The sequence below is a fragment of the Labrus bergylta genome, chromosome 11, assembly GCF_963930695.1.
Source record: "Labrus bergylta chromosome 11, fLabBer1.1, whole genome shotgun sequence".
In the NCBI taxonomy this organism is placed as follows: Eukaryota; Metazoa; Chordata; class Actinopteri; order Labriformes; family Labridae; genus Labrus; species Labrus bergylta.
This window is the reverse complement of record NC_089205.1, coordinates 17,746,104-17,758,866: the sequence shown is the minus strand read 5'-3', so window position 1 is coordinate 17,758,866 and position 12,763 is coordinate 17,746,104. Positions and strand designations below refer to the sequence as shown.

The 12,763-nt window shown below is 40.1% G+C and overlaps 1 protein-coding gene across 2 annotated transcripts in view; it reads right to left on the bottom strand.

Moving 5' to 3' along the window:
• grik4 (glutamate receptor, ionotropic, kainate 4) overlaps positions 1–12,763 on the bottom strand; it is a 237,777-nt gene that overhangs the window by 170,086 nt on the left and 54,928 nt on the right. For both annotated transcript variants that reach the window (XM_065960396.1, XM_065960395.1), the window contains exon 2: positions 8,288–8,485. The gene's annotated coding sequence lies outside the window, so the exon portion shown is untranslated. The remainder of the gene's footprint in view (positions 1–8,287; positions 8,486–12,763) is intronic.

Here is a 12,763-nt window from a genome sequence, read left to right as displayed (position 1 = left end):
AAAAACTCTAACCAGCCAATCATCAGCATAATCTAATGGAGAGCACCAGCTTTACAAACTAGACTGACCACTGTCAGCCTCAGTCCTCATGCCACCAGACCAGACACTCATAATCCAGCTGTGACCTTTTGTGCCCCATTACCATTTTATCCACCAGGCAAAGTGGTTCCATCCATCAGACAGCTTACCCACTGACAACAGCCAGTTTCTGTGTCACTGTGACTGGTGGTCTTTCCAATTTGTAAAGGGGATTAGGGAGTGGCCTCAAAGGCTGAAACAATAGCACCCCTGACCACACACCGCTGGAGCCAGCTGTTGCATCCAACCCTTCTGCCGCCCTTCATTCTCGTGCTGATGGCATGGGGAGAAGCATGTGGCGAGTTTTCCCACTGCACTCACTCATCACGCACATTCTCTGCTTCTCACACTGTTTCTAATAGCTGAGGTAACATGTCCCCCTCTCTGCCTCAGTTCCTCTTGTTACATCCTCTGACAGTCTGCTCTGCCATGTTTCCTCTGAAACCCTCTCACTACTCATTATCTTTTGTTCTTGACTGATGCACCTCCTACATTCTCTCTTGAATTTTTCTCAGTGGTTTTTTCGTTCTCTCCTATTTCTTATTTTAAAACAAGCTAAAAGTCCTCCTGCAATCCTTGTCCTTTCCTCTGTTTTCGATCTTATAGTACTTTTAAAGGACAACGTCCTTTCAACAGGTAGTCACGTATTCAAAGTAAATCAAGACCTGGCCATCAATGATCAGGTACATAAGACCAGAACAAAACCAACCAACCCAGAGAATTATGCCAGACGGGCTGCATCACACAATTCACATTGGATTACTTTATATACTCACAAGATTAGAAAGACCACAGTTGTTAAACTCAAGGTCCCCTCCGTAACACCCTTTATTCTAAATAATGAATCGACTAGAAGCGTATTCATGTGTTCAGTCATATAGATTTGAGCAAAAATATTTAGTCCTGACCCGATGAGGTCTTCTTTGAAAAATCTGGCCCAATACCAAATATGAGTTTGACACCCCTGAGATACACAATGGCATAGGAGACCTTGTTGTGTTATGTTTCCTGGGTTTAGATTTAAAATATGTAGGCTAATACGAGCAAGATAAAGCCTGACTTCAGTTAATAATGCTTACCAAATCATTGCTCCCTATTTCAAGCCTGCATAACAGAATTTACAGTGTAACCACCCATGGTAAAGTTATGAAGAAATACATCTTCATAATTGACCAAGGAGTAATGTATGTGTGAATGTATGCCAGGCAAAGTCCCTGTGTCATAGGGTCACATCACAGTGATCTGCTGTATTTTGGGGCATCTTTCCTGCTGTGTCCTGTTTGGTGTGTCAGGTGTTTAGCTACCTCTCTGCCTCCGACTGCGACAGTTGGAAATGTTATTAATGATATTTAATTGATGTGATGGGAGCAAGGCTAAGTGATTTGGATATGCACACCATAGAAACTCAATCATTAGCTGCCATAGATAGTCCCCATTTGACCGCCCACGAATCATAACCCAACACTGGGAAAGCCTGGGAGGGTGACTGAAGAGAACACTGCACTATGTAGGAGGGGCACACAGACCGCCAACTATCACTTCATATTTATAACAGTTGCTCAGTTTGTAACATGATCATTTTTAGGCTAAACTGGTGGAAATCTAAACTCACAGCAATCAGATTGTTGGATGAACTGGGGCCCTATGCAAACAAAGAAGGAAACGGGACTGGGCTGGTGATGGTGATGGTGATGGTCAGCAAGGGTCAATTAAAAAAGTGATTGGAGCAAGTGCCAATGATTCCCCCGACCTTTCACATTTTATCCCCAAAACAAAATATATTCTCGATATAATTGAATAACAAATAAATAATACAATCTCTGATACTTTTGGTACCTAAGAATGCAAAACTTTTGAGAGAGTGGAAAAGAGGAGCATGACATTAAGAATAATAAGGGGATATTGGGATTTTTTTTTTTTTTTACGATTGTCTCATGAGGGCTTAAATTTAGAAACACAAATATAAAGGGCAACACCTCCTCACTGCCCTGTGAGGAGGTTTTGGGTTTTGTCGGCATGCAGGCAGTAGTGTATCAGCCTGCCTTTTTGTACCTCTCTGCTCTGCCCTCGGACACAGAAGACACAAAAGTAACCATGTAGCGTTTGGGGACAGGGACCAAGAACAAAGCGGAGAGACAGCGATGTCTCCTGTTCTTCCCAAAGCATAAAGCCCGGAATCCTCCTGAACAGAGCAAAATAAAAAATACCATGACATCAAAAGAGGTATGAAAGTTTATATATCTGGTATTGTGATGTAATATTCTATAAGAAAGAACACTTCACAGAGTTACAATGACGTCTCGCCTCGTTTGAAATATCTCAAAACCCCCAAATAGTCTCTCTTCCACAATGCAAGAGTGAAAAAAAGTGTGTGTCTTACATCCTATAAGTAGAAAGCATCAAATGTTACATCAAAAACATACATTTTCATAAGTCACTATGGATTATCAAGATAAGTAACAATTATTGGTTGGTGTGGTAGCTGGAGAGGTGCCAGATCACCTCCTGAGCACTGCCGAGTTGCCCTTGAGCAAGGCATCAAACCCCCTCCCCACCACCAGCTCAGGAGCGCCCGCTGTGGGCTGCTCCGTCACTCTGACATCTCTCCATTAGTGCATGTCCATAGGATCCTGTTTGTGCATGTGTGTGTTGTATGACTTACAGAGTGTAAAAACAGAATTTCCCCTTGTGGGGATCAATAAAGTTAATCTTAATCTTATTGATCAACTTATCAATTAATGGACTAACTGCTACACTGCTTCACAGTCACATTTATATAATAGAGTTACTCTCAGCCATGTACAACTTAGTGCTGTTATTACTTCTGACTGACCAGATGCCGACGCTAATTGTCAGCTGAAAAGTGCCAAGAGCCACCCTCGCCATCACCCTTATGTTTCTCATTTCTATTAAAAAAGTGTTCTCTTTAATTAAAGTCAATTTATCACACAATAAACCAGGTATTTTGCCTTTAGCATCTTTTTCTCCTTTTGAGCGATTTAAGCTTTTTTAATACTGGTTGTTTAGTCTATATGACAGGTTAAGCTGTTGCTTTTACAGTGTGTTGTAACATTTCTATTCAAATATAGAGAGCTGTTCAGCTATTTCAGGACTTTTACTAAATAAATCATTTGTCATTCTGTTAATGTGTCATTGATTCTCAGACACAGTTTCAGTCTGTCAGCGCTCCCTTCATAATCTGTGCTTCAGCTTGTAGAAGCCTGCTTCTTAACTCTTTCTAAACCCTCAGATCCCCTCTACGCTTTCCCCCCCATGTATATTCGTTGTGTTCCACAGCGAAGGCTTACTGCTTGTGAATCATGTATTATCCGTTGTCCTCTGCTCCTGCCCATGCATCTTCTCCTTTCCTCTAATTTCATTTTCCAGGAGAGCTGCCAGGCATGTGGAAGGACCACATGAACAATTTATACTCTGTCAGTTGAGCCACGATCACAATATCTTCGCAATAGGCTATTTAAATATTGAGACAACTATTTAAACAGCTCTGATTAAACAGGAGTCAGTCAAACAGAAACAATGGACACAGAGAGGAATTAGTGTCCCCATGAAAGAGATACAGACAGCTATGTCAGACAGCAATGATCTAACAGCAGAAGTTTTAAATAAACAAACAAGAGCTGAAGTCGGACGCTTTATTAGAAGCTCAAAATGTCTTATGATGGGACTAAGAACTATTGTTTGGTAATTTATGCATTAACACCTTTGTAAGAAACAGATGCTCAAAAACCGTGTGATGAATTTGAATACCTATTCTTACACGTTTTCTCTTCATTATCACTCTGACCAAACTCATCCTCTACATCAAGACTCCCTCACTTGTCCACAAGGAGTGGACAAAACAGGGAGTGTCGGGATTGTCTAGACAATGACTAGGCCACCTTCAGTTGAGAGAATATTTTGAATGTTTGAAAGTTTTTAATTATCTGACCTCTGCTTGTAACTGAGTCTTTCTACATGTCAACATTATACTTTCTGCTGTTGAATTTTATTTGCAATATTTCTGATCAAGCACTCATAGTTTTCTCCTTCCTCCCTTATCTGACAGACATCCACAAGCTACTCAGTTCTGTTAGTAGCTATTTCTGCTGTCTCCTCATTCGGGGTGTTAGGTGGTGAGATAATCCTCTGTCTCCCACAGCCACAGTGCTACCACAATATCAATGTAGTTTATTTGCGGCATGAGAACAGGAAACAGTTTTGCCGGTTGACAAAGGAAGTACACAAAAAGCAAAGGAAGCCCTCAGTCCACCAGGCAGTTACCACGTTATGCTTCCAACAACTGCTCTGTTTGTGACTGAACCAAAAGTGGACTGGAGGGTCAATTAAAGCAGTGTAACACAATACTTGACAGTCACAAGATAGAGAAGTGCAGCCATGTGCTATTGTGGCTGAATGATTACACTTGAATCATTATAAATCAGATGAAAATCTGTAAATTTTGTTGGAAAATGTGCTCTTTTTGAAAGTCCTTAATGTGGGAGAAGCCTGGATGTTTCTGGAGTTGACTTGTGTGTTTCTCTTAAAACAGTAATTAGCTGAGCAGCAACAGTATACATGAAGAAGCCAGATGGCCTTCAAGCCGGAGTGGGGCTGTGGTCAGCTAAGGCCTCCCAAACAAGTTTTTCTTTGGCCTCCAGTATACTGTAACTGTCTGCCAGAGTCCTTGTACCTGTCTGCCTCAGTAATCTGCCAGGGAGCAGACAAACATCAGTGGGCCTTATCTCTTCTTCTCAGGAGCAGCCAGGAAAGGAGGCAAGAAAAAGGCAGGTGGCCCAGAGGCAACACAGACAGGAGCAGACTGATGAATTCAGTCAACACACAAACAACACAAACAGCTCATTACACACACACATATACACACAAAATACACACACCAAAACCCACACAACTTATTTAGGACAGAAGGGACTGGGCTCATCAGATATATGCTGTGTTTCTGTTAAGTGTGTAGAGAATAATTTGCGCTGGCCAGCAGTGAGAGCATCAGTTAAAGGAGCAGCATCAAAGATTATTTTATTTGATGACCCACCAGAACCAGTACATCATTTCAAGTAAAGATGGGAAGAAGAATGTTCCCAATGGCACTTGAAAGATGCAGATGAAAAAGAGAGGCAATAATACACCATCTGCACAGAGGTGATATTCAATACTTGCATCTCATGCAAGATTGCACATGTGGGCAATGAAGCTCTTATCAAACCAGTTTCCCTGAGCCAAAGTCAGCAAAAAGTCAAATTCTGTCAGTGTTAGATTTCACAGGGCACTGAGGCCTCAGAGAAACTCAATGTCTTTACAGAACACTGTGTTCTGGCATTTGTATTCATAGTATACTGGAGTTGCCTTTGGGGGATATGGTGGCTAAAAAATGATGACGTGTGTAATTCTGCATATGAATATGAATCTTGCTTTTCTGTTTTAAGTTGGTACGTTCAGAGGACAGTCGTAGTTGTACATTTATGGGGTATGATGCTGCAAGACCTTCTATCTGTATATTCCAAAAAAAAAATGTTACAGATCTCTGCTGGTTTTTGGAAAAATGCAGTATTCACCTAGAGGCTTCATGTGATGTAATCGCTTTTTTTTGTACTAACAGAGCACAGCAGGAAGCAGTTGGAGGAAAGTCATTCAACAACAATGTGTCCTGCCACCAAATTAAACAGCTCTGGCAAAAAACCTGAAACAGTCAGTCATTTGTTAAGTACTTGTTGCCTGGCACCTTTATCCAAAGATACACCATTTGGCTGAATTTGCAAGAAATCAAACAACTATAGGAACGTCAGATAAATGACAGAAAGCCATTGCGTGCTGAAATTCTTGAGGTATTTTTATCAGTCAGAATGCAAGATCAAAAGTTACATTTATGTCACTATGTAACAAATTGGAACTGTATTTTCCTCACTACAGTAAGTGGTCAGTGCAACCAGCACATTACAACCCATATTTAGTGAATTCTTATTGGACTTTAAAGGATTCTATGATTCTCTCCTAGAAGAACTAAAGTCATTTTGGTGCCTAAAACTATCCAAACTGTGATCATGACACAATGTTTCTCAAACGTTGCAGATGTTTGTCTGGCACAGTTGCTGCTGGTACTCTTACTATCTGCTGTTTCGGAGCAAAGTCATTTGAGTCATTTTGTGAGTCAGCAGTAATCAACTTATTCTGTCGTAGTAACAGGATGTGTTGTTTTAACGCTTCATGGTTTAGCTCCAGTTGCCTTTCTGAATTGCAAAAATCAAAAGTTCTGATAATTTTACAGTTTCGCAGCCTCAGACAGCCACGACTATCAGTGTGCATTTTTAACTGTGTGTTTATTAATGCTGCTTTTCACGCATCTCAATAATGTATAGTATGCTCAACACTGCACATTTTGCGATAAGTGATAAACTTGAACTACCTTTTCATTAAGAGAGTCCTTGTAAAACTCAGATTATAACAGTCAATGATACAAAGAGCTGCATAATTTCAATGGTTGTATCTATGCTACCCTCAAACCGAAGTCCATTAACACTTTAAACACAAAGACAATAAGTTCAGTAGTGAATTTCAAGTGTATTATTTACAAAAACACATTTGAAATCATAACAGAGTCTGAGCAGACAGAAAAAAACTTGAAGACTTGATGAAAGCTTATAGTTTTGCAGTAAAGGGTCCTGATAGGCAGTGGAATAGTTGTGTAGAGAATGATCACTGGTGACATGCTTGATCTGGAGTTTGTTTATTTTCACACACACACACACAAAATACAGGATATTCACTTTCCCAAAATATACTTAAACTTTTCAGCTAAAATTATTCAGATAGAAGTTGTTGGTTGGAAAATTAGAGACGGTAACAGAAGGTAAAAGTTCATCTACGAGACTGGTCGAGACCCCTAAGGCGGGGGTCCAATAAAAAAAAATAGAGAAAATTCAATTGTCATGGCTCAATGACATGGATTTACAAAAACCTTCCAGCAGCAGAAATCTCAATAAAATAATCCCATTTCACGCAAACAGTGCTGAATTATAGTGCAATAAGCAGCTTTTGTTCTCAGAGTAAGGTCTTAACTAAGGCCATAGAACCAGCTTGGCTTTCTAAAAAACAGATTTTTACCCATTTCATTACAGTTATGGCAGTTATTGTTTGAGCAGCAAGTATCTTTTAAACTGCTTTGAGCTAAAAAAAAAATTAAAAAAAATGTAACATTGCCACAGTGGAGTTTATCATTAGCCTTTAGAACACAGCTGCTGCAAATACTTGATTCTGATTGGCCAATTACACACAGCAATGGTCTGCTATCCCTTGATGGATCACCAATGTTTTGAAAGACAAACTGTTAATAACAGAAGCACAAGGTTGCCAGGGACGCACCGTCCTGGGGAATAACTTTAAACATCAATCTGCTGAAAGAAGTAGGGCTGTCATGGTAACCGCAAAATAATCAACAAGCCAGCCGCGGAGCACTGTAGGCCGCCGTCCAAACCGCACTTGAAGTCACCTAACCCCACCTCATGTTAAGAGAGAAACAATGGCTGCTGCACTACCTAAACTGAATGTAGCAATAGGCTTAGTACTTAAAACTGGTGCTGTGCTGATTCATGAGGATCTGTTGACCTTGTCTCATTTTACCATAAATTGAAAGTTTCAGTTTAGCTTAATGTGAGGCATTAAGCCTCATTTCGCTCATTTTATAAAGGCTACAAAGTTAACAATCGCTTTGGAAACAGCTCCAAGAACAAGTAGGTGCGCTGTTATGCTTAGTGGACGTGCGTTGTAAACTTGTATGCCCATCCTTCTAATGCGTACTGTTCAAATCAGGAACATACCGTGTCACAGGATTTACACAAGGTTTGAGGTGATCGAAGGCGCAGCCGTTTTCTTTGTCCTCAAGATAGGAACGTTGCAGCTTTTGGCCTGACCAAGCCTCAATTTAAAACAAACAAAACACCATGCGTCAATGAGAGCAAAAGTTCATTTGCTATCTTAACAACGTGAGCGCTGGGCGTTAAAATGACAACTGCGTTAGATGCCAAGTTGCTTTGCGTCTGACCCACGATTGGTCCCAATGACTACCAGCTGTTGTTTTTAGCTGATATTTACTCATACACTCTTGAACCCCCAACACAAAGACAGAAGAGACCTTAGCCTAAACATATAAGGATTCATGATTTCTTTTCTCTATGCAGTCATTGAACAGAGAACCTACCTTTGATCTCCTGAGGTGTGGGGCTCTAGTCCATCTTGCAGCACAGGAGGCTGTCTGATCTGGGTGGTTGTGGTAGCTCCTTAGCTTTTCCTCATCTCACATACACATATAGGATGTTACCCCAACGTTCACACAATTGTGTGTAAACACACGTGCACAGCTTGGGCTTTGCCTGCTGCACTGCTGCCTACAGACACTCTGTAAGAAAAAGAGAGAAAAAAAAGAGATAAGACATCTGATGAGAAAACACAAAGGGGATGAATCTTATTTTATGAGACACACAGAGAGGTAATATTAAGGAGTGCATCCATTTGACAGTGTATATGCTTTTACAAATCCTGAGACATAAAGACAAACGGCTGATATGGCATAAAGGCAATGTCTCTCCTGTTTAATGTTGTATATATTTTCAAAAGCAACTACAGAAAAATGGCATTGCATCATCAATCGGCTTTCAGACTGTAGTCATATTCCTAATGCTGCTTTGCACAGCGACATTGGGATCTGCTGTTACCACAGTCTCAAAGTTCACTGTGCCATTTTGCAAATGGTATTGTTTTTACTGTTTGCCCCTTACTCAGCTAGACACTCTTCCTCTTTGTATATCACATCCAACATTTTTCATATTGTCACTGCACAAGACTTTAAACAGCTTCTGCAACTCATCAGCATTCCAAACAAGGCCCAGCACACAATATTGTGAGACACATTCGACGGTAAATTAGAAAGAAAATGTCACTTACAAGATGAACATTAATCTCATACCATTGCATTTTAATGGCCCATTTACTCAGGGGAGAATTAAACTTCTCCCTGGGGATCAACCTAATCACTCAGCACCACGGTGAGATCACCTGCTATGTCGCAGCAGATACAAAACCTGCATTATTATCACTAACTGTAGAGATAAGAAATAAAGACACATTTCCATAGACGTGAAAAACCTGGTTAAAAGATGAAACAAAGGTTGGGCTTTTGAGAAGATTAAAGCTTAAAACGTGTTTATAATTTGAATCTTCCAGGCATTATCACCATCCAGTGGTAATGTCTTAAAAAAAATAAGATAGATAGTGTTTAACACTGGCTGCAGGCTTGACACCAAGTACACATGCACAATCAAATACCAACACTTTGTGACTTTTTTTGTATGAAAGTCTGTGAAAAACTTGAGTGAAATAAAACATTTTTTAAACGTAACTGCACTACATTGATTTTACATATTGATATAATTTACATCAATCCCCATCTGAACCGCGGGGGTGAGGCTGGGATGATGGTCCAATAGATGACAGATCAGCTGTGGCCGTTGCACCACTAGTATTAAAATGTTTTCTCTGAATGTAGTGAGACAAGGTGTAGCTGACATCAGTCCCCTACAAAGTCTCCTTCATGACCCTTCTGTACACTATAGGGTTCAATGAAGGTTGCTTGCTGCCCTGATTTTGGTTGAAGACCGTTTAATAAGGGATGAAGCATGTTCCATTATTCACAATAACAGGAAAAAAAAAACAAATGAAAAGCAGTAAACGAGTGAGAAAATATGGAGCAGTTGAAAGCCAACATGTGGCAAGTAAGAGAAAGACAAAGGGAACTTGCCTACAGACAACTTCAAATAGATGAGGAGACTTTTTACAGTACAATAAAGTAAAATAATTGTGCAAGAGTAAGCATCAATTGAAAGTTGTGTTCCAGGCACATAAATCAAACTGTCACTTTTAGTCACTCAAGAAACTGACTGCATTAAGAGTTGAACATGGGGACACAAAACAAGTGATGAATTATTCCAAAGCATAACATCATGCCACAGAAAGAAAAACACGTCTCTCGTTCAGCCATCTAGTCAAACCTCCTAGTATTATAATGTAGACAAACAATGGCTTTGTTCTGTTTCCTCTTTGGGGTAAGAGCTCATTAGACTTGGCTGACTCCTCTACCAACATGCTGCAAATTAGATGAATACTGATACTTAGAAATCACAACAAAAACTAGCGAAACAACGCTTCAACTTGGGTTTGTCTTGAAAGTCTTACAAAAGCACAACTACATCGACCAGTTTGAATCACTTGTTGCTTTATAATGTTGGGTAATCTGTGTAATTGTTTGTCATTTGAAACCATTTAAAGCAGGACAATTCATTTAGGTCAAATCAAATGAATATTTGAAGCCTTTGGAAGGAATGTGGGATAAATGATGAAGGGGAAACTTTGAAGTGCGGACATATGTTGAGTTTCAGGGTAAAGAAATTGTATCTGTTCCTTCCCTCTTCCTCCTCTATTCTCACTCACCACACATACAAAGGGACATATTCTAATGCCTTAAACACTGCTCACAATCCCAACTGTAATACCTAGCCTTAAACTGACCATGATTGGGTTTTTGGGATGTAGAAATTCGAGAAGAATTCGGGGCAGCTTTATCAAAATAAGATTGCGAAACGGATCCAGTGGGGCAGGGTGAGCGCTGTCTGACGAAGCTAAACCGTGGCGCTGACGGACAGTGGCGTGCACAGAGTATGTTGGGATTGGTGGTTATTCTTATTCTTATTAACAAATATTATCTGTGCATGTTTAGAAATAAGTGTTGACTTTGTAATAAACATTGTTCACCTAGGACTCAAAGGGTCTAGGGGGAACACAAAGTTGCAAAAACATCTAACTGGCCAACTAATAGGAACATGTAAGTCAGCACGATCAAAGCTGCGGTAAAAAGAAGACTTCCAAAGAGCTAAAGACAATGTACACACCTTGTTCCTCAGCTCCCTTGGTGTACTCCCTTGCCCACTCTCATGGGCAGAGCGCACCCATGACACATCACAGGATCCCGCGGGAATAAAGAGAAAAACCTGCAAACAACATGTTGCTTTGTCTTTCTGAGGATGCATTGTTGTTAATTCGGTGCCTGTTTTGACGTAATGTTGATAAAGTGATGAAAAATACGATCGTGAGTCCGTATATTGTGTTTTATTTTGAAATTGACCGGATGCTCTGTGCGTTTCCTTGTCTGACTTCCTGTCCGGGCTGTCATATTCTGTCCAGCTTGACGCGTGCCTGCAGCGCACTCCGGCGAAAAATAGACTCACTGCGTATTTGAAACGTAGTGAAAAAATAAAAAAATACTTGTGGCGAATACAGCCGGGTGAACAAATGTAATCGTTTGCAGGAGACAGTTTTCAAACTGCACAATCCTTATAATGTCACAGCAGAAACAAATCACAGGTGTCATCAATCTAATCTCTACTTTAGTTTCAGGGCCATCATTAGTGAAATGACTAACACCTGTGCTAAAATGTCTGACGTTTAAAAAGAACAGCCTGTATTTTCCTCACTAGGCATCTGCTGCTGCAAAGGTAGTGGCAAAGTTATAAAACCTAACCCCACATGGAACACTGAAAAAGTATTCAAAAGAATATTATGAATGTATTATTTTGCAGCCATGAGAGACACTTGAGTTGTTAGTTAGTATTAATTTGTCTTCTGAAAAAGTAGCCTCTTTCATCTTTGGCAAAATAATTTTACGTTATGTAAAGTCTAAAAGTTGAGACATGTTTTTGTCATTTTCACTCATTTAAAAACAACGTATAAGCAAAGATATGACCACAGAAGAGGTTATCTAATGGATCTTCATGCATTTTAAATTGTTCTAGGTTCTCCTGAGCTTCTCAGTTATTATGTCTCACTGAGTGTGGCCACAAAATTTGGGTCGTAAAAGTTATTGAAGAGATGCTTCTTAAGGTCAAAACTCATGTCAAAGTACCTCAGGCTGCTACAATCTATCAACATAAACTCACTGGGAAAAAACTGCTTGGGGTTAATGATATACAGTTTGTTAGTTATCAGACAAAACATGAGGGCAGAATTTGATTTCTCTCGAGTGCTATTTTTCAAAGCTGTAAATGAATGAGCCAGTGTGGGTCTGTGCCTGTGTGTTTGTCTTTATATGTTTGTAAATGTGTATAATAAATAAATTGAGATGTCGTAATAAATCTCCCTGACTAAAATCTGTTGTCTCTTTGATTGGACTTTAAAAAAAGGTCCACAGAGCAACTTGATAAAGCACTGTCCTCAAGCTGCTTTATGTTGATTTACTTCTAAACATGTGTTGTGCTATTGAGAGCGTGCAACAGTACATGTCATATGCAGATTGATATTTCACCGTGAAATCAATGTCATATGGAAAGGGCAGCAGAGCGGTATGGATTTTTCTGTTTTTGCTTCGGCATGGCCATCAATCCCTTAAGGTAATCTGGGAGAGAGGACAGCCTGGGGAAGGCGAGACAGCTGCAAAGAGCTGCTGCAGCAGAGGCCACACGTTAAGAAGGTTCTGATTTATTTGCCCTTAGTAGCAAAGTATAGCAACCCCCCCTGGAATACATCTCCAAAAGGAAATCTGCTTGCCATTACTGCGTCTACAAGTGGCAAATCTAACTGGAAGATTTGAGTGTTTCTCGTCCAGTCGAACTTCAAGTGTCCCTAAACA